The sequence below is a fragment of the Phodopus roborovskii genome, unplaced genomic scaffold, assembly GCF_943737965.1.
Source record: "Phodopus roborovskii unplaced genomic scaffold, PHOROB, whole genome shotgun sequence".
Classification (NCBI taxonomy): domain Eukaryota; kingdom Metazoa; phylum Chordata; class Mammalia; order Rodentia; family Cricetidae; genus Phodopus; species Phodopus roborovskii.
Window position 1 is genome coordinate 65112 of NW_026126882.1, and position 22253 is coordinate 87364.

A 22253-nucleotide genomic window follows, 5' to 3' on the forward strand; every position below is an offset into this window, starting at 1 on the left:
AGGCAGTCACTATGCATAGGTTGAGAGCAGGGGACAGACACTTAAGAGTTCAGGAATAGACTCTGATTTATTATCACGGGGTGCACCCACTGTTTGAGCCTAAAATCCATCTGATGAGAAAACCAGGAGTAAACACTTAGGTAAATAAGTGTTGCTTCTTATATATTTAAGAACAGTGATCATTTTGAAATGAAAACAAGGCAGCTAAGATAGTGAAAATTTTGTTCTTTGTTAAAGACTCAACTGTTGGAAAGACATCATCACTATCTACCTTTTTGATATGTATATTACTTTAACTTATGTGTATGTGTTTTGTGTAGGTGTGTACATGTTCATGCTGGTGAAAACAAGGATAGAAAAGTATGTTGTATCCTCTGGAACTTGGATTATCAGACATTGTAGGCGTTCCAACATGGATTCTGGGAACCTTATTTTGTTTCTCTGCAAAAGTAGCAAGCTTTTAGCCAGAGAATTTTCCCTTTACCACTACCACCCGGCACATGAAAGACCTTTCCAGTGCCAACTTTTGCCATTGGGAAAAAGAAGGAAATAAAAGACATCTCTGGTCAATGTTCCAAGTGATGTCTAAGGGTCTTCAGAGGTGTCTGCACAGATGGATCCAAAGAAGTCCTTCAATTCCATGAGCTTGGCAGAGCAAAGATTGTTAGTACAGGAAGGACTCTCACTTTGGATAACCTTGATCCACTTTATTATGATAAAAAAAGAAAAGGAAAATATGGAGTGTTTTCAGCTATACACTGCTCTGTGTGCCTTATGTGCATTTTAGAAAACATTATTATATAGAGGTGAATGAAGGTGGCTGTGAGTGATGTTTGTAGAAAAGTTACAGTTACTTGTACCCTTGTGGTTCATCTGACACTGAAACCCCAGGGATGGGAATGTCTGTTCAGATTCCTTGTACAGTTTAGAGTTGCCACAGCCTACTGTGAAGAACCTTTGCAATCCCAACAAAACTCTCCCTTAGTGGACACTAAATCCCAGTAGTATTTACAGTGTAGTCAGGAAACACAAAAATTACACACTCAATGTGGCTTCAAGGAGAAGAATTCTAATGTGTTGCCCTAGGTGCTTCAAAAACCTCTGACACTGGTTGAAAAGCAATTAGTATCTTGTTTTCTTTCAAGAAAAAAAACAAAACCAAAAATAACAACAACAACAACAACAACAAAAAACAAAAACAAAAGTGCTTGTTTGGCTCCTCAGGTTTACGGTCAAGTTTGTAATGACAGCTTACCTTGAATTCTAGGACTTCCTAGAGTCTAGGAGACAATGATCTGGCCTTAACCCCTGATGACAAGAAGGCTACAAGGTGTAGCCTTCAGATGGCAAATAATGGAGGGAGTCTTCTAAGGGATGAGGTTCCCCTCCCCAAGGTAGTCTCCTTTTTCTAAGCTCCCTAATCCTCTTTACAGATTCAGGAGGCCCCACACCAGCACTCCAACCAAGGTATCCTCACCATTAGGCAGCAACTGTGAAACAGAGAGTGGCAGACTTAGGTCCATTCTTAGGCCACTGGGGATGAACCTCCCCTCTTGAGGCGATTCTTGATGAAAATCCCCAGGGCCACCAGGGGGTGCACATGGTAGATGAAGCCACCAGCAAACTGATGACAGCTAGTGCATGTGTGGGGTAATCCTTGGTCACCAGCTGCCCCTAGGAGAAGAGATTGAGCATCAGGGGAAGGTCCCTCCTATCGAGTCCAAGAGAACTGTTCACCCAAGGCTTCTACGAAGGGGACGATGCTAAAGAGTGAGGACTGTGGTGTCTACTAGCCTGCAATTCAGAGAAACCATGAAGAAAGATAATTCTGATCTTTTTGAGCATATGTGAGAGATTGCGTGTAAAGCCTATCCAAGAATGCCATAGAAACAACTGTTCTAGTACCTTATTCTAGAGCCCTAAATGTTATGTAACCTTCAGCACAGACTAGTGCTTTCTGTGGTGGTAGAAATGTTCTGTATAAATATGTACAGTGTGGCACACCAGAGGATACTGGTACTTCTAGGGAAAGGCCCACTGCAATGCTGTGGGGGCATCTCTTGCTCTCTCCATACATCATGGTTAAAAACTCACATCCCAGTTTTGCCCTGCTAGATTGAGCATCTGTGAAATACTCGATGAAGTTCCCATGCTATCACATGGAGCCTTCTCACAGCACAGCAATAGTCCCCTGTGTTCTGAGTGACTGTGTGGGCTGTGCCTTATTCCCCAGCCCTGCAGGAACATCGGGTACCTGAGTGGCATCCCAGGCTTGGTACTGCAGTGTCCCTGTGAGAATATAGTCACTCAGGTAGAAGACAAAGAGGCTGACGATGAGCACTGGACTCACAAACGCCCATATGGCCTTCCAGGATCAGTTGAGGGTGTGGCCAGTCATGGCCTGAAGGTCACTTTCAAATCTGTTGGGAGCACAAAGACAGAGGGGGGGGATTTATTCATGCTCTGGAGGGAGGGACTCCAGTTTTCATACTCTCTGCCCTTGGGAAGATGCTGTTCTGGTTATTGATGTTTGAATGTGACCCCAACCCATCTGATCCTCTCTGTGGGAGCTGTTGAGGTAAAGGGAAAAGGCTGAGGCTGCAGGAGGAAGGATGGCCAATGATGAACGGGTCATGAGACATCATCTCCCCAGTATTGGCCTACAGAAGTCCCAGGTATGGACCAGAGGCTAGTTCCCAGAGGAGGTGGGGGAGAGGGTACCACCCCTCTCAGTCCACATGGCTAGGGAGCGATTCCCTCTGCCAACCCTCTCTTTGCATCAGTGATGGTTCCAAGTATTCTCTACTGCCTCCTAGAGATGGTCACTCTGTGCTTGGAAGGGCCTGGCCTTGGCATGGGAGAGCAGGCAGAGTTAGAACAGGAATAAAGCTGCTAGGCTGAAACTCAAAGAACACCCTCTGCTTTCTCATTCTAGCTTTCTCCCATTTTTCTTACCTGTCTTTCTTGCTTACAGGTAGCATCAGTGGATTTGGTGGTCAGTCCTACAGGTTTGAAAGCACTTAGGAGTCTAAGCAAACCTCGCTATTTTTCAGCACAGAGGCTGGTGGCAAGAGCTCTGATGGAATTTGCTGGGGCCTCTCAGAGCCTGGGTGGCCAGGTAAGGTCAGACAAGGGCCTTGAAATCTGCTCCACAGGAGGGTGGGCTGGGGCCAGATAAGAGGCCACTGTCAGCAGCTGCGGTGCTGCTGTCTGCCTTGTCCTATGTGTGGTTCCACTTCTTTCTACTGCTGACTGAGGTAGACTCTAGCTCCCCACCATGGACAGGCAATGAGAACACCAGAACCTCTTGTCTTTCCTTGCCATCCCTCATTCCCACTCCCCTATGAAGTTAGCTAGCTGATGAAGAGCAAGGAGGCTTCTGTTACTGACGGCCACTAGATGGCGCTGTATGAGCCAAAGCTTCCTCCTGGCTGTTGTCTGGATCACTAACAGAACTGCAAGATTCCCTGTATTCCTCCCTTCTTCCCATTGCTTTGCATCACTTCCAGGATGTAATTGTGTCCCTTCTTCAGTCAACCCAGGGAGCTAAGGTCCTGGCCTCCTTTTAACTTACTTCTACTCTGAAGCATCCACTTTCTGGCCAGTCCCTTTCTCCCTGAAAACTGGCATTTTCTTCTAGATAACCATTTAAACCTCTTAACGTTCAGTGATCCAGAAACTGATCACCAGATCTTTAAAGGCTTGAAAATGTCATAAGCTGAGGGAGTACATAAGAGTAGTGGATAAAAAAGTCAGTGTAAAAATGCCACAAATTATAATACTTTGCTTTGGTTCCCAAGCATTTTTAATGCTGAATCCTTGCAAGACGGGGGAGCCACTATTCTGATTACCTAACTTACTGGAGATGCCTCAGTATGTCATGGGACCCTGGCTCTCCTTCAATAGACAGTGGGGAGTGTTTCTTAATGGACACCCTGACATTTAGACTGTCATGGCTGGTTGTTACCTAAGCCCAAACCATCAGAAAAATCTAAGAAAGAGGTAGGGATGGCACAGCTCTTTGACCCAGGTCACACCCAAACAACCTCTATCTCCTTATATGACATCACTCAGCAAGGATGGGTGACTGGAGGGCCTGAGTTTCCCTAGGGTACCTTGTTGCTGCAGCTGCTGCTTGGCAGAAAACTGGAAACACAACCCCCCCCCCACTAGTGAGTCTCAACATGTAGTCCCAGAACACCAAGAAATGTATGAGTCCTTGGACCTCAACCCAGGTCTCCTCCCCTAAAAATTCTTACAGGCACTTGTCCAGTTTTCACACGATCCCCAAATGATATGATAACACCCAGGCTTGGAGGGTGCCCTAATGAGTAATATTGGACCCAGAAATATATCCCATCACCGGGGAGGTAAAAAATATCCCAGTGCTGGCAAGGGTATCAAGGTAAAAATCTGACACGTCCATGGGCTGACTTTTCAAACTGGACTCTGGGCAGGATTCTTGAAATGCTCTGATGTTGGAAGATCACAGAATCTAGTCATGGAGACTGAGTCCCATCCCAGAAAGCCACAAATATAGCAGAGCCAGCAGGGAAACACACAAGAATACAAAATGGGGAATTAAAAAAAAAGGAAAAGGAAAAGGAAAGAAAAAAGAAACTGTTGGATACAGGTAAACTGAGGAATCAAGAGGTAGCTGAGATCTGAGGGCAGAAGACAACCTGATAGTTACTGTATCTAAAACAGATGTGCACACAGAGGAAAGATGATTTTCTTATAGATGTGGCCCCACAACTTTGCTGCCCCCTGTAGCAGGCAGGATCTGGGGTCTCCTTACCACTTTATCCCATACACGTAGCACACAGCTATGATCTCTACCAGCATGGTGAGCAGTAGGGACAGTGTGGCTGCATAGTCATTGAAGATGTCAAACCAGTAGTTCCCAGCCTCCATGGGGAAACCCATACCGATACCAAAGTTGATGAGGCACATCAACCTGGAACACAGGATCACTGCTCATTTGCCTGAGACTCCCTGAGTCATCCCACATTGGATGTCAATAAGAGTCATCAAATCCTCGGTGTGCTGTGGAGGGTGAGTTCCCACATCAGCTGTAGGAGCTGCTTTGCAGGGGATTTCAGAGCAGGACTTAAATGTGGTGTGGGATCCTAGATAAAGATTGGTTTGGAAAGAAACTACAATTTACATAGGTGCTATAATATGCCAGGCTCTGGTCATGTACCAGACCAGATTAAGCCTCAAAGGTGGTTGTCAGCGATCCCTTTTATACCTGGGTGCCAGGGTTTACTGTTGTCAGATAGCTCACTGTAGCACAACATGGCAGAGTCAATATTTCACTCTTTTCAGGTTTTCTTCTGACATCCTAAGGCTTTCCGTGGTGCCTCTCAATTCATAGTACCCTTCCCACTCAATACCATACAATGTCAGCCAATGGAATGCTCCCCCAGGAGAGGATTAAGTGCTAGATTGGGAGCAATATGCATTTGTACTGTGGACCACAGAGACCCAATTTCAGAAAAATAATATCAAGTGCTATCAGGCTTCGAGGAACAGGGAAGAGGACTCTTCCCACATGATAACTAGGACATGTGATCTGACGTGACATTATCTATCCTAGACATAGAGCCATCAGAGGCAAAGGAGGGTTCTCATGATCTGGGCTGGGTGGCAAGGTGGTGAAATTAAAAATGGGTTTCTGTGGTCCATATTACATGTGCATACAGCTCCTAGAACAACTCACCCAAGTGGAGCTGAGTATCGCCCTAGCAGGGGCACAGCTACACCCCTGCTACCCTTCTGGAGTTTTCTTAGAAACACATGGCCCCTAATTAGACCCCTCCACTGATTGTCTTGCATTTTGCTGCCCACACATGCCCCACATAAACTGCCTGATGTCCTGACCTGAAATGGCCTCCTTGGTCAGGTGGCTGTGGATGACTTTGGTTTCGATCAGAGAGGTGAGGATGGCTGCTGTGTTTCCAAGGATGCTCCACATACCCAGCATCATGAAGAAGTAGAGAACTGACCACAGCTGGGACACTCCCACGTTTTAATGGCCTCAGTGTAGACGATGAAGGCCAGGCCCGTGCCCTGGACAGCATGTGAATGATTTAAAGACACCAGATACACGTGTGACTCAAAGTGAAAGACCATAGTTCAGATGTGAAAAGTCTATCCCCCCTGTTTTGCTGAACTCATAGAGGTGTGTAACTGTAACACCAAAAATAACAACCCAGAGACAGATATTGCTGTTCAAGCTTCAAGCTGAAGGTCGGAGAAGCAAAGCAGCTGAGCCACTAGCTCTTACATCTAACTCAGTTCAAAAGGGGGAGATCCTGTCTCCACAAGCTCTCTAGCAAACCTCAGACTGCTGCCTATCCTCAGAGTGGGTAGAGATTAAATCTCACAATGCAGCCTGAGAGATTGGTTTCCTGACTTGTATATACATACCTCTCTAGAGCTGGGATTAAAGGAATGAACTCTGTTAAGCTTGTAGACTGCTTCATTCTAGTGTATCCCTGGGAAGTCTCGAACTCACAGAAATCCACCCAAAGGCGTGTGCCACCACTGCCTGGCTAGGTAGTATGGTTACTGGGATTAAAGGTATGTATCACCATTGCCGGACGTCTATAGCTTTTGGATGTTTGTGCTTTCTGAATCCTCAGGCAAGCTTTGATAAATCATAAATAATATATCACCACATATATCTTTCAGAGCTGAGCTCTCACTGGAGAAGGTAGATCATTGGGTAAGTGTCTTGAGATTTTATAGCCCGCTGTCACTTCCTGTCTCTTACTTGCTTCCTTGTCCATCAATAGTTAAGAGACTTAGGCTCATGAGACTATTGTCATGAATTGTACAATCCTTCTCCACCATGATAGATTGTAGCTCTCACTCCAGAGAGCAAAATAAGTACCCCACACATGACCTTGTTAGGTATTTGGTTATAGGACCACAATATTGTATTGACTGATACAAAAATGTTAATTAGCTCAGTGGTGTAAGCACAGTGGCAATAGGCTTCAGGAGCAGATAAGGATAACATGACACTGAAATTTTTAAGTGAATATTAGATATAACACAACAATTATTTCACTATTATTAGCAGGAGCCATCAATTCTAAACAATGTGAGTGTTAAAATACTCCCTACTGGGGTACTGTGATCTCACTTTCCTGCCCATGACTACCACGGATAGCACCACATCATAGACAATTGGAATCAATGACTTAGAAAAATCATGTCTTAAGAGAGAATAAGTGGACAGGGAGTTCTTTCTCAGGGTAATTCCGTTCAATCGAATGTAGTTTGACCTAAAGATGCACTTAAATTGGAATAATGGTGTCATTGTACACCGTGAACTTTAACCTAACTGGATGTGAAATGGACTTCAATCTTATAAAAAGCTCCTGAATCTCAGATAATCATGTCAGTCAGCCTCTGGGAGCCAGGTAGCCAACTGCTTAAAACAAGGTTCAAAGAAACCCAATATAAGTTGTACTCAATGAGCACTTCATTTCCATTTTCTTTTTAAAATTTTATTTTATATGCATTTGTGTTTTGCTCGCATGCATGCCAGGGCATGTCTGCATATGTGTCCGTGTGTCCGTGTGTGTCCGTGTGTGTGTGGGGGGGGGAAGAGAGACATAGAGAGAGAGAGTCAGAGAGAGAGACAGAGAGGGAGAACCTCAGGAGCTTGAGTTACAGGCAGCTGTGAGCTGACATGTGGGTGCTGACAATTGAACCCATGTCCTATGGAAAAGCAGCTAGTTTTCTGAACCAGTGAGCCATCTGTCCAGCCCCCTCATTTCCACTTTCTATATATATTTTTCTTTTCTCTTGATTTCCTGCACATGTGAGTGTAGAACATGCTGAATTTTATTTTGCCCAGTATGATTTCTAACTACAGAATGAAGAAAATTCAGATCTCGGAAAGTGATTCTGTCTTATTTTTCCATCTGTGCCCTCCACCTCCCCACAACCCCTATGGAGTTAGCTGGCTGAGGCAGAGCAAGAAGGCTTCTGTTACTGATGGCCACTAGATGGCGCTGCCTCCTGAATGAGCCAAAGCTTCCTCCTTGTTGTTGTCTGGACCACCAAAAGACCTGCAAGATTCCAGTGTACCTCCATGCTTGCCATTTTTTTTTCCATCACTTCCAGGATGTAACTGTGTCCTTTCTTCTGTCACCCCAGGGAGCCAAGGTCCTGGCCTCTCTTTAACTTACTTCTACTCTGAAGAATCCCCTTTCTGGCCAGTCCCAGTCCCTTTCTCCCTGAAACCTGGCATTTTTTTTTTCCTAGATGACAATTTAAACCTCTTAACCTTGGGTGATCCAGAAACTGGTCGCCTGATCGTTAAACGCTTCAAAATGTGATAAGCTGAGGGACTGCATAAGAGGAGAGGATTAAATAAAAAAGTTACTTTGGAAGTGCCTTCAATTATAATCCTTCTCTATGGTTCCCAAGCATTTTCAAGGCCGAATCCTTGCGGTATGGTGTGCACCATTCTGATTACCTAACCTATTGGAAATGCCTCAGTATGTCATGGGAACCTAGCGCTTCTTCCAGAGACAGAGGGAAGTGTTTCTCAATGGACAGCCTGCTGTTTAGAGTGTCATGGCTGACTTTCACCTAAGCCCAAACTATCAGAATAATCTAAGGAAGAGGAAGGGATGTCACAGCCCTTTGACCCAGTTCACACACAAACAACCTATGAATCCCCTCATATGACCTCACTCAGCAGGGCTGGGTGACTGGAGGACCTGAGTTTCCCTAGGGATCTTTGTTGCTGCTGCTGCTAATGCTTGGCAGAATACTGGTAAACCAAAACCCCCACTAGTGGGTCTCAGCATGTAGTCCGAGAACACCAAGGAACTTCTGAGTGCTTGGACCTCAACCCAGATCTGCTAACCTAAAACCTATTGCAGGCACTTGTCCAGTTTTCCCAAGATCCCCAAATGATATGATAATGCCCAGGCTTGGAGGGTGCCCTAATTAGTAATATCAGACCCAGAAATATATCCCATCCCCGGGAACGTAAAATATCTCCCACTGCTGGCCGGGCCACAAGGTAAAACTCTGACAAGTCCATGGGCTAACATTTCAAACTGGACTCTGGGCAGGATTCTTGAAAAGCTCTGATGTTGGAAGATCACAGAATCTAGTCATGGAGATTGTGTCCCCTCCCAGAAAGCCACAAATATAGTAGGGCCATCAGGGAAGCACCCCAGGATACAAAATGGCCAAAGAAGTAACAAAAAAAAAAATGAAATGCAAAGAAAAAAGAAACTGTTGGATACAGGTAAACTGAGGAAGCAAGAGATAGCTGAGACCTGAGGACAGAGGACACACTGCCAGTTCTGGTATCTAAAACAGGCAAGCGCACAGAGGAAAGATGATTTTCTTATAGATGTGACCCTACAGCTTTTCTGCCCACTGTAGCAGGCAGGATCTGGGGTCTCCTAACCTCGTTAGGTAATGCATGTAGCACACAGCTATGATCTCCACCGCATGATAAACAGCAGGGACAGCGTTGCTGCATAGGTATTGAAGATGTCAAACAAGTAGTTCCCAGCCTCCATGTTGAACAACATGCCGATGGCACAGTTGATGAGGCACACCACACCAGGTACACAAGGTCAGTGCTCATCTGTCTCAGACTACCTGAGTAATCCCACAGTGGATGTCAACAAGAGCCATTTATCCCTATGTGTGCTGTGGAGGGTAGTTCCCACATCAGCTATAGGAGCTGCTTTGCAGGGGATTCCAGAGCACGAAAACAACAACAACAGTCAGGGGGACTGTTGCTCTTTGGGGGATGTCATAATGGCTGAATGTCTAGGAATGCTGAAGATACCAATAAAGTAGCCCCTGTGAGAAGTGGATTTAAATGTAGTGTGGGTCATAGGTAAGGATTGGTTTGGGGGGAAACTACAATTTAAGTAGGTGCTATCACATGCCAGGCTCTGGTCAAGTACCCGGCCAGATTAAGCCTCCAAGGTGGTAGTCAGTGATCCTTTTCATACCTGGTGCCAGGGCTTACTGTTGTCAGACAACTCTCTGTAGCACAACATGGCAGAGTCAATATTTGACCCTTTCCATGTTTTCTTCTGACTTCCTAAGGCTTTCCATGGTGCCTCTCAATTCATAGTAGCCCTTCCTACTACCATACCATACAGTGTCATCCACCGGAACGCTCCCACAGGAGAGGATTAAGTACTGGGTTGGCAGCTAGATGCATTTGTAATGTGGACCACAGAGACCCAATTTCAGAGAAAAAAATATATATGTCAAGTGCTATCAGGCATTGAGGAACAGGGAAGAGGACACTTCCCACATGATGACTAGGACATATGATCAGGCGTGATATTATCTATTCTAGACATAGAGCCATCAGAGGCACAGGAGGGTTCTCATGATCCAGGCTGGGAGGCCAGGTGGTGAAATTAAAAATGGGTCTCTGTGGTGCATATTACATGTGCATAGAGCTCCTAGTACAAGTAACACAAGTGGAGCTGAGTATCACACTAGCAGGAGCAAAGCTACACCCCTGCAGCACTTCTGGAATTGTCTTAGAAGCAAATGGCCCCTATTTAGTCCCCTCCACTGATTTTCTTGGATTTTTCCATTCACACATGCCCTGCCTCCACTGCCTGGTGTCCTCACCTGAAATGGCCTCCTTGGGCAGGTGGCTGGAGATGACCTTGCTGTCTGTCAGAGGGGTGAGGTTGGCTGCTGTGTTTCCAAGCATGCTTCCCATAACCAATATCAGCAACATGAAGAAGTAGAGAACTGACCCCAACTGGGATACTTCCATGTTTTTAATGGCCTCAGTGTAGGTGATGAAGGCCAGGCCCGTGTCCTGGACAACCTGCAGATGAATAAAAGACACCAGATACCTGTGTGAGTCAGAGGGGACAAGAGTGGAACACCATAGTTCAGATGTGGAATGTCTATCCTCCGTGTTTTGCTGCACTCTTAGAGGTGTGTAACTGTAACACCAAAAATAACAACCCAGAGACAGATATTGCTGTTCAACCGTCAAGATGAAGGTCGGAGAAGCAAAGGAGCTGAGCCACTAGCTCTTACATCTACCTCAGTCCAAAAAGGGGTGTTCCTGTCTCTGCAAGGTCTCTAGCAAACCTCAGACTGCTGCCTCTCCTCAGGGTGGGTAGAGATTAAATCTCACAACGCAGCCTGAGACACTGGGTTCCTGACTTTTATATACATACCTCCCTAGAGCTGGTATTAAAGGCATGAGCTCTGTTAAGCTTGTAGACTGCTTCATTCTAGTGTATCCCTGGGAGGTCTCGAAGTCACAGAAATCCACCCAAAGGGGTGTGCCACCACTGCCTGGCTAGCTAGTATGGTTGCTGGGATTAAGGATATGTATCACCATTGCCTAACGTCTATAACTTTTGGATGTTTGTGCTTTCTGAATCCTCGGGCAAGCTTTGATGAATCATAAATAATATATCACCACATATATCTTTCAGAGCTGAGCTCTCACTGGAGAAGGTAGATCATTGGGTAAGTGTCTTGAGATTTTATTTCCCGCTGTCACTTCCTGTCTGTTCCTTGCTTCCTTGTCCATCAATAGTTAAGAGACTTAGGCTCATGAGACTATTGTCATGAATTGTACAATCCTTCTCCACCATGATAGATTGTAGCTCTCACTCCAGAGAGCAAAATAAGTACCCCACTCATGACCTTGTTAGGTATTTGGTTATAGGAACACAATATTGTATTGACTGATACAAAAATGTTAATTAGCTCAGTGGTGTAAACACAGTGGAAATAGGCTTCAGGAGCAGATAAGGATAACATGACACTGAAATTTTTAAGTGAATATTAGATATCAAACAACAATTATTTCACTATTATTAGCAGGAGCCATCAATCCTAAACAATGTGAGTGTTAAAATACTCCCTACTGGGGTACTGTGATCTCACTTTTCTGCCTGTGACTACCACCGACAGCACAAAATCGTAGACAACTGGAAACAATGAATTAGAAAAAACATGCCTGAAGAGAGAATAAGTGGACAGGGAGTTCTTTCTCAGGATAATTCCGTTCAATCGAATGTAGTTTGACCTAAAGATGCACTTAAATTGGACTAATGGTGTCATTGTACACCGTGAACTTTAACCTAACTGGATGTGAAATGGACTTCAATCTTATAACAAGCTGCTGAATCTCAGATAATCACATCAGCCAGCCTCTGGGAGCCAGGTAGCCAACTGCTTAAAACAAGGTTCAAAGAAACCAAATGTAAGTTGTACCCAATGAGCACTCTGTATACTTCATTTCCCTTTTCTTTTTAAAATTTTATTTTATATGCATTTGTGTTTTGCTCGAATGCATGCCAGGGCATGTCTGCATATGTGTCCGTGTGTGTCCGTGTGTGTGTGGGGGGGGGGAAGAGAGACATAGAGAGAGAGAGAGAGTCAGAGAGAGAGACAGAGAGGGAGATCCGCAGGAGCTTGAGTTACAGGCAGCTGTGAGCTGACAGGTGGGTGCATTTTTTTATTTATTATTTTACATGTCGATCCCAGTTCCCTATCCCTATCTCCCTCCCTCCTTCCCTCACTTCCTTTTTACTCCCTCCCTCCCTCACTCACTTTTACCTTCTCTGCCCTCTCACATGCACCCTGGCCACCCTCCCCTTCCATCCCCCCACCCCAATTCCATATGTAGGGGAATGCCATCCAGTTGGGGTCATGTAGATCTGACAGGTCATATGAAGTAGGGACTAGGGCTTCTCTCCTGTCTCTAGGTTAAGGCATTTATCCCTACATGGGGGATGTGTTCGCACGGTCCTTTTGTGCACCAGGGATACATCCTGGCTCCACTGTCTGAGGTCCCTTAGACTGTTCAGTCTTTCTGGCTGAGACCCATATTCAGGGGGGCCTGAGTGAGTCCCATGCTGGCTTCCCAGCTATCATTCTGAGGGCCCGTTAGCACCACCTTGCTCATGTAAGTTGTCTCTATGTGTTTCTGCAACCTGGCCTTGTCCTCTCCATTTGCATCTGGGTTCTAGTTCGACTCAGTGTATGTATGGGTATTTGCTCCTGTTTCCAACAGGCATTAGATGAGGGTTCCATGGATAAGTTAGTTGTTGATTTCAATCTCTGGGAAGGGCATTTATGGTAGCCTTTCCACGGAAGCTCAATTTGTTAGTTTGTGACAGTCTTGTAGTTCTCTAGACTTCAGTTTCTCCTACTTCTCTCTCCATTTGCTGCCCATTTCATTTCCCCTGTGCTCTGCGGGATTCATCCCTTCCCGGTTCTTTGAGGGACTTTAAATGAATCTCTTAGAATATACCTTGTATCCTAGTTCCTCTGGTGGTATGAATTATAGGCTGGTGATCCTTTGATCTAGGTCTAACATCCATATATGATTGAGTACATACTATGTTCCTCTTTTTGTGACAGGGTTACCTCATTCAGGATTGTTTTTTCAAGTCCCATCCACTTGCCTACGAATTTCAAGATACCATTATTTTTTCTGCAGAGTAGTATTCCATTGTGTAGATGTGCCACATCTTCTTTATCCATTCGTCAATTGAGGGTCATCTAGGTTACTTCCAGGTTTTTTCTATTACAAATAGTGCTGCCGTGAACATAGTTGAACAGATGTCTTTTTTGAATGGATGTGGATCATTTGGGTATATTGCCGTGTCCTGTGGTAAACTAATTCCCATTTTCCTGAGGAACCGCCATACTGATCTCCAAAATGGCTGTATGAGTTTGTGTTCCCACCAGCAGTGGAGGAGTGTTCCCATTTCTACACAACCTCTCCAACATGAGTCATAATTTGTGTTTCTAATTTTAGCCATTCTGGCAAGAATAAGATGGTATCTCAAAGTTGTTTTGATTTGGATTTCCCTGATACCTAAGGATACAGGCTGCTCGTCCTTAGGACCTGTGTTTAATTCCCAGCAACAACACAACAGGTCACAACCATCTGTAACAGCACTTCCAGGGGCTTTGATGCCCAGTTCTGGCCTTCTCATACATCACACATGAATGTGATACACAGAAAGAAGATAGTAGGGATGCCACAGTCATGGTATATCTGCCAAGATATGTTGCTAACAGGGAGTACTACCAGCCCAGCAGAGAGAATTGCCTTGAACTGTAGCTATATGTGGATGCTGGGAAGTCCTCAGTTCTTGTGGAGGAGCCAGTATTAACCAGTGATCCACCATTTATCCAGCTCAGACCCTTCCCTCTGGAACTACAGAGTAAAAAGTACTAATTTATGGAACCATGTTTATGGGACACAAGCTGGTTTTAATATTAACACTGCCAAATAAGAATTTACTTCAATTAAAATTTGATTGATTGTAGCTACAGTTACCTTTACAATTGTCTACAACCAGATGTTCTACACATTCCTGGTGTAAAGACACAGAGGTTAGAGTTTAAGGTATCCTCATCACTAAGACTGTATGCCTAACTCCCTTCATTATATAAGAGGTAATAATCAATGTAAATGTTACTACCCATAGTGAAATAAATGGAAATAACTTACTCATAAGATAGTACTTAAATCATCCTTCTTTCCAAAATACTATTCTGAAATTTAATTGTATTAAGCTTCCTTCTGAACCACAACAGAGTCACAGAACGAACAGCAGTTGTCAGAGTGCAAATGACAATAAATTATTGTCATGGAAATTGCCAGGTCTCCTTGTGTTTCAGGAGGTCCTGGTGTAGGATGGAGTTTCATGTGCATGTTGGGAAAGTGGAATGGATTCTGGAGGGAGATCATTTCTACACTCAGGATGTGGGGGTTTGGGAAAATGCAGCACTTTTGTTGAGGAAACTTTGAAAGCCCATAGGTTCATGCACTTTTCTCAATTTCAGGAGATGGGTCTAGGTCATCGGAAAGTAAAACCCTATACCTTACACTTATTAAACCAATAGCTCCAGCCCTTGTGGTAATATGTCAACACTCGTATAATACTTGATTTACAAACAAATCTTTACATTGAAAAATGGACTTCTTTGCTACATATGATTAATAAGTAAGAACAACGCCAATGATTTCAGTTGTATTTGTCCGATCTTGTAGCTATGCCAGATCTCAATATGCTGGAGGCCTATTTTAAAATAGATTTCAATACAGTAAAACTTTCATACTTAACACTCCTATGATAATATCGACCTGACATTCGACAAGAGAAATTTCCTATAATGCCAGTGGAATAAATTCACTCAAAAAACAAATATCGTTCTCCAAGGAGCTTAAGACTAGAGGCCATGGCAGAGATAAGTCACCAAGCACAACTGAGCTTGTTCTTTTCTAGTACTTGAAAACATGACTTACTGTGTACACACACATGATGTCAAAGGGGTAATTATGCTGTAAAAGCAACTAATTACATTTATTTTAAAATGTAAGTGTATAAAGGAATTTCATGAATTCACCAAATAATAAATTGATTTTGGATTTTAAACACGATCATGTGAACACTATTACTTAGAAGTCATACTGTGGAACACTTTAGTCCATAATCCATATTTATGTGGAAATGTGTCTCACAATCCGTGTGAGAGGCCAACTGTGGTGGTTTGAGAAAAAATGGCTCCCAAAGGGAGTGGCACTATTAGGAGGTATGGCCTTATTGGTGGAAGTGTGTCATTGTGCAGAAGGAGAGTGAGAAGAATATGTTGTTTCTATGTGAAATGAAAAAAAAAATTTAAAAATATGTTCATAGATATATATAAATATATAATATGCTGTCAATATAAGAATCTATATTTAAAAAGGCAGTTGAAGGACAAAAGCCACATGGCAGCATCCTCTGAAGAGTTGTTAACATCGCTTCTGAACAGATGCTTTCCATTGTATCTACCATTGTCTAACTTTCTAAGGATTATATTGCTTTTATGTTTTGTTTTTAAAGGCAGATGAAGCAGAGAATGTTACTCATGTAACCTATGATTATACATTTCTATTGGTCAGAAAAATGCACAATTCAATTTCTTGAGATTTCACCCTTCCCATTATTACTTCAATTACCTAAAGTGTAAGGGAAACTAAATGTGTTTTCAGGCTCTTGTCTTGATGCTAAGAGCAAATGATGACATAGCATAAAACTTGGTCTGTAGGATTCACAGAGAAAGGGACTGAAATTTAGTATGTGATTACTTCAGGCCAGAATTAGCCTTTAAATCATGAGTTTGATTTCTTGAATTGTAAATTTTAGGTCAGATATAGAACAATTGTGCATGCTTTTATGCATGGTAAAATTAATAGCATTTTGGGACTAGAAATAGCTAACAGACAGTAAAATAGTGGTCCAGGAAGAGAAAGAAGCAAAACGGGTTGAAACAGAGATTTAATGATGTCAAGATTACAAAAGTTTCAATATAAAACTTTATTGTAAATAATTATCAGTCATAAGTTCTTTTAAATCTGCTCAATCAAGAATAAAATGGGAATGATGAGGTAGAAATACATGTTGTAAAAATGTAGAAACAGAACAGGGGGAAACCGTGTGTTCAACACAAAGCTTAGCTTCCTGTCTGGAGCAGAAACACCTCCTGACCACTGACTTTTCCCAATGACACAAGGGAACCATTCTAGTCACTGTCACAGCTCTGTGCAAGAGAATGAGTTCTTATGCTGTCCCTTGACACCTATGCAAAATCCAACTGAATAGAGAAAAATCACTGATTCAACCCCCGATGGGAAATTCATTAGTTAGGTCTCAACCTCCATTCCTATCAGTATGCAAGACCAAGAACATGAACACCAGTCTGGAGACACTTCAACTCCCTACCTCAGAAAGAGGTGCCTTAGGACAGTTACATGGTGTCAGCTCTCTCATCCCAACCCACAGAAAACAATCAACATTTCACACATTAAGAATAAAACGAAAGATGTAGAGATTCATGCCCTTAATTCCAGCACTCCATGGGCAGAAACAGGAATGGCTCCAAATTCAAGGCAAGCATGGTCAACACAGCAAGTTCCTGGACAATCAAAGCTACACATACAAAAACCCTGTCTCTAAGAAACAAACAAATCAATAACTAGAAAGTCAAAATGAGAGAACCAGAAATTATATAAGAAACCAGTCAGTAGAACTTCCAGGATATAGGGGAATTACTGTGTCAGCCTGAGACCCTGAGCTCTCTAAATAACCTACTGTAGAAAAATTATCTTACAGCTGTTAACTAATCATCATACATTTAGCACAAAATTGGGTGTGCCTGTGTCTGTTTGTGCATACTCTCTCTCTCTCTCTGTATCTCTCTCTCTCTCTCTCTCTCTCACACACACACACACACACCCATTGGTTTTGAACCTTAAAACTAGTCAGTGGACAAAAGAAAATCCTGAAATTCATCATTAGACAATATCCTGTCTTTCTTTCAAGTATAAAACATATTTAAGGTTTTAAAATGTATTGCTTTATTTTGGGTCATTTTATATCTAACTAAAAGTAGTAGGGTGCATACTTTGTAAGATACTCAAATCAGAAAATCCACAAATGTTGGCTAGGCAGTGGTGGTGCATGCTTGTAATCCCTGCACTTGGGAGGCAGAGGCAGGCAGATTAAATGAGCTTGAGACCAGCGTCATGAACAAGAGCTAGTTCCAGGACAGCCTCCAAAGCCAAAGAAAAACCCTGTCCCATTTCTCAAAATAAATAATTAAATAAATAAATAGAAAGAAATTAAAAGAAAAAAGAAAAATATGCTCTCCGGGCTTGGGCTTAGGTTCCAGCTACATGGCTAAACACGCCAAGATGGTCGGGATCATCAGGAAATACAGGACCCGCTACGGTGCCTCCCTCCGGAAAATGGTGAAGAAAATTGAAATCAGCCAGCATGCCAAGTACACTTGCTCCTTCTGTGGCAGGGCCACGATGAAGAGATGAGCAGTTGGCATCTGGCACTGTGGTTCCTGCATGAATACAGTGGCAGGTGGGGCCTGGACTCACAACACTATTTCTGCAGTCACAGTGAAGTCTGCCATCAGAAGACTGAAGGAACTGTAAGACCAGTGGAAATGCTATTGCTTGGAAACCCCTGCCTCTAATAAATGAGTTAATTTACGTAAAAAAAAGAAAAAGAAAAATATTTTATGTTATTTTATGTTGTTTTGTTATTTTTAGTTTTTTTCTGTAATTTATGTATGCAAGTATTTTGTGTACTTGCATGCCCTGGACTATATACTCACAACCATGAACTACATACCTGTATAGAGCATTACATACATGCTGGTACATATCATGCATGATGTATAACATGGGCAAGCATATTGTACATAGCATTGCATGCATGCCTGTGCTCTACTTGCATGCTTAGTGCACTACGTGCATGCCTTTTGCAACAATGAATACCTGGTACATTACAGGCATGCCTGGTGTACTTCATGAATATCTGTACACTATATGTATGGGTAAGCACCACATACATACATTGTGAAATTTTAGGTAAAAGAGGCCATTGGATTTCCTGGGATTGGAACTGCCATGTGGATGTTAGGAACCAAGACCATGTCCTCTTATCTGCACTAGATTCCAGTCTTAACTAATGATTCACCATCAGTCCAGCCCCCCACAAACTTCTCTTTTGAAGGACTAATTTTTTGCACAGCTGAAAAGACTAATTTAGTGGAAAACGTTTATGGGAAACTGGCTGGGTTCAGTAATACCAAAGACAAACAATGCTTTAAATCAATTAAAATTCATTTGATTAAACACACAGTTACCTTTACTTTTGCCTAAAATCATGGTGAACACATTTCTGGTATAAAGAAACAGCTTTTTGACTTTAAGATACATCAATTATGAGATTGCCTGTATAAAACTTCCACAATTATGGATGACATAATCAAAGTAAAATACATTATGCAGAATAAAATGAAGTGGAAATAATTCACTCATAAGATTCATATTTAAATCATCTTTTCTACAAACTACTATCCTGACAATATGTTTCCATTAAGCTGCAATTTGAGCAATATAATCACATAAGTAACAAAAGTGATCTTGAACTGAAAATGAGAAGAAATGACTGCCATAGAAATGGTCAGGTCTCCTGTGTTTGTGGAGGTTCTGGGGCAGATTGTTTGGAAGGCAGAATCAAGTCTGGAGAGAGTTCATTTCTACTTCTCAAAAGAGAGGGTGGGGAGAAGAACCCAGAAGTTGGGAGAAGGGAAAATGGAAAGCCCCTCAGTTTGTACACATTCTACCCTGTTGCAAGAGATGAGTAAAGGACAGTGGAGGTTGAAATCCTGTATGGCACACATGGTAAACCACAAACTACAGCCCATACTGGTAAACAAAACTCACACCACAATATTTGATCTTACAAATAATCTTGATATTTAAAGTGGACTTCTTACCTACATGGGATTCATAAGAACACCACCACCAATTTCAGGTGTCTTTGTGCTGTCTTAGCAGCTACTCTTGATCTCAATATACTCAAGATATATTGTAGAACAGATTTCAATGTAGTAAAACTTTCAAGAGTAACATTGAAATCAGTGATCCTGGCATGATATCCTAAATAAATTTTTCTGTAATGACAAGAACAACTACAAAACTTCCGAAAGAAAATACATGTCATACTCTTGGAAGGTTAAGAATAGATATGAGGGAAGAGAACAGGCAGGGATAACTAAACTGGTTCTTCTCTATTACTTTAAAACATGATTTATTGTATAGAAACTTCTGATTCCAAAGGGGAAAGTATGCTATAAAAGAAAAAAATAACTTTTATTTTAAAATGTAAGTATAAGAAGAAATTTCAATGATTTCAGCAAATAATTAATATGATCTTAGATTTTAAATATGATAATGTGGGAAGAACTACCCAGAAGAAATACTTTTAAGCACTTTAGCCAGTAATCTTAAGACAAAATATAAATAATTAATGTAAATATTAGCCTCAGTACACATTTCTATAAAATGGTATATGCATAATTTTGGCCTGAAACCTGCTTGTAGCTAGGTATTGGTGAGACAGGCATTTAATCCCAAAGTTGGAAAGCAGAGTCAGGTGGATCTCTGTGAGTTCATGCTTAGCCTGGTCTACAGAGTGAATTCCAGGACAGGCTCAAAAGTTATAGAAAAACCCTGCCTTGAGGAGAAAAAAAGTGCTTGTAAATTTGCTGATCTTCTGAACTATCACAGTACATTTAAAATTCAAAATTCCCTAAGGTAGTTCAAGGTGAAACCTTGACTTCTTTGCTGCTGGACTGTTACCTGTGAGCCATGACAACCCTTTCTCCCTCAAGTTGCTTCTGGCCAGTGTTTCTCATCGTAACACACACAGATACATATTTATTCATATAAGGGCCTTTTAAAAAGCCTACCTGACTTTGGAGGAAACCTTGGGCCAGCACATCCCTTTGATGGGACATACTGTCGAGCATCTGCAGGAGGTGGTGGTGGTTTCTGGCCTCTTGGATTCTGTGGAATGGCAGGGTGTCCATGATCTCTACGGCCTGAAACCTTGGCCACCAGTGGAGGAGTCAAGCCATGGACAGCCACTTTGCATTTAGCAGGGCCAGAGTTGGGAAAAGTTGCTTTCTGTAACAGAGTCACAATCATTAGTCTGTGTAGTGGCTTGATTCACAGCTCCTTTCCTGGGAGTGGCAGGCAAAGAAGAAAGAATTCCATAATGTTGAAGCAAGAATGGTAACAGGCTCAGTTTTCCACATTGGTTGAGGAGGTCCTTGTTTTCTGTCCTAAGTAATTTTACGAACTCAACAGAAATCTTTAAGCATGGTAGTAACACTCTACCAAGCTCACACTCAAACACAATTATAGATCATGAAGATCGAAACAGATACTTTTTAAACTAGATATACACCAGGAAGATGAGGTAGAGAGATTGAATCCCAGAACTCGGGTTGTAGAGGAAGGTGGATCTCTGTCAATTCAAGGCTAGCCTTGTCAACAGAGTGACTTCCATGACTGGAACCATTGCTACTTTGAAACCCTATCATTAAGAAAAAGAAAAAAAATAACCATACACATTTATCAAACACACAGGAAATGAAAATGGTTAAGATGCTGTTAGGTCTCCCAGAGCACAGGGGAAGTGGCAGGAATGGGGGTAGTGAAAGGAGAGAGAAGTAGGAGAAAACGAGGGGGGAGGAAAGGAAAACACATGCGACCAGGAAGATATAGCCTGGTTAAGAATAGAAGACAGGAGAGAGAGAGAGAGAGAGAGAGAGAGAGAGAGAGAGAGAGAGAGCATAAAAGAGGGAGCCAATATTGGTTTGAAGATAAAGTTGAACACAAAGAAAGGACTAGAGAACTACAAGACTGCCACCAACTAACAATTTGAGCATCCATAGAAAGGCTACCATAAATGCCCTTCCCAGAGAGTGAGATCAACAATTATCCATGGAGCCCTCATGGAATACCTGTTGGAAACAGGAGCAAACACACATACATAAACACTGAGTCGAACTAGAACCCAGATGCAGATGGAGAGGACAAGACCAGTCGGCAGAAACACATAGAGACAGCTTACCTGAACAAGGAAGAGATAATGGGCCAACAGACTGATAGCTGGGAAGCCAGCATGGGACTGACTCAGGCCCCGCTGAATATGGGTCTCAGCCAGAAAGACTGAACAGTATAAGGGACCTCAGACAGTGGAGCCAAGATGTATCCCTGGTGCACCAAAGGACCTTGCGAACATATCCCCCATGGAGGGATAACTGCCTTAACCTAGAGACAGGAGAGAAGCCCTAGTCCCTACTTCACATGACCTGTCAGATTTACATGACCCCAACTGGATGGCATTCCCCTTCATATGGAATTGGGGAGGGGGGTGGGAGGGAAGGGTGGTTAGGGTGCAAGTGAGAGGGCAGAGAGGGTAAAATGAAGCGAGGTTGGAAGTAGGGGGGGGAGAAAGGGAATAAAGCAGGGAGAGAGGGAGGGAGAGGGAACTGCGATCGACATGTAAAATAATAAATTAAATTAAAAAATGCTTTGACTCCAAAATTTAAGTTCAAGGACAAGTTACTGGGGAAAAGGATTTCAATTTTTGTTTCCACAGAAAATGAAAATCTGTGGATTCCTTCCAGACTAATGTGGTTTGATAAAGCCAGACTGCCTGAAAAAGAGTACCAGGTGATCCTACATTCAAAACAGCTGGACAAAGCAGCCTTACAGACTACAGCCAGGATTTCTGCATCTTCTTAGACTCCCCCATGACTGTGCCGCTTTCCAGCAGGAAGTAGTTTGGAAAGAACGACGCCCAAATTCGCAAATATTGTCTATAAAT

The 22253-nt window shown here is 42.8% G+C and overlaps 1 pseudogene; it reads right to left on the bottom strand.

Annotated features, from left to right (window-relative positions):
• Positions 1 to 1525: 1525 nt before the first annotated feature.
• Positions 1526 to 22253, bottom strand: part of LOC127214650 (sodium- and chloride-dependent transporter XTRP3A-like) — a 40821-nt pseudogene continuing 20093 nt past the window's right edge.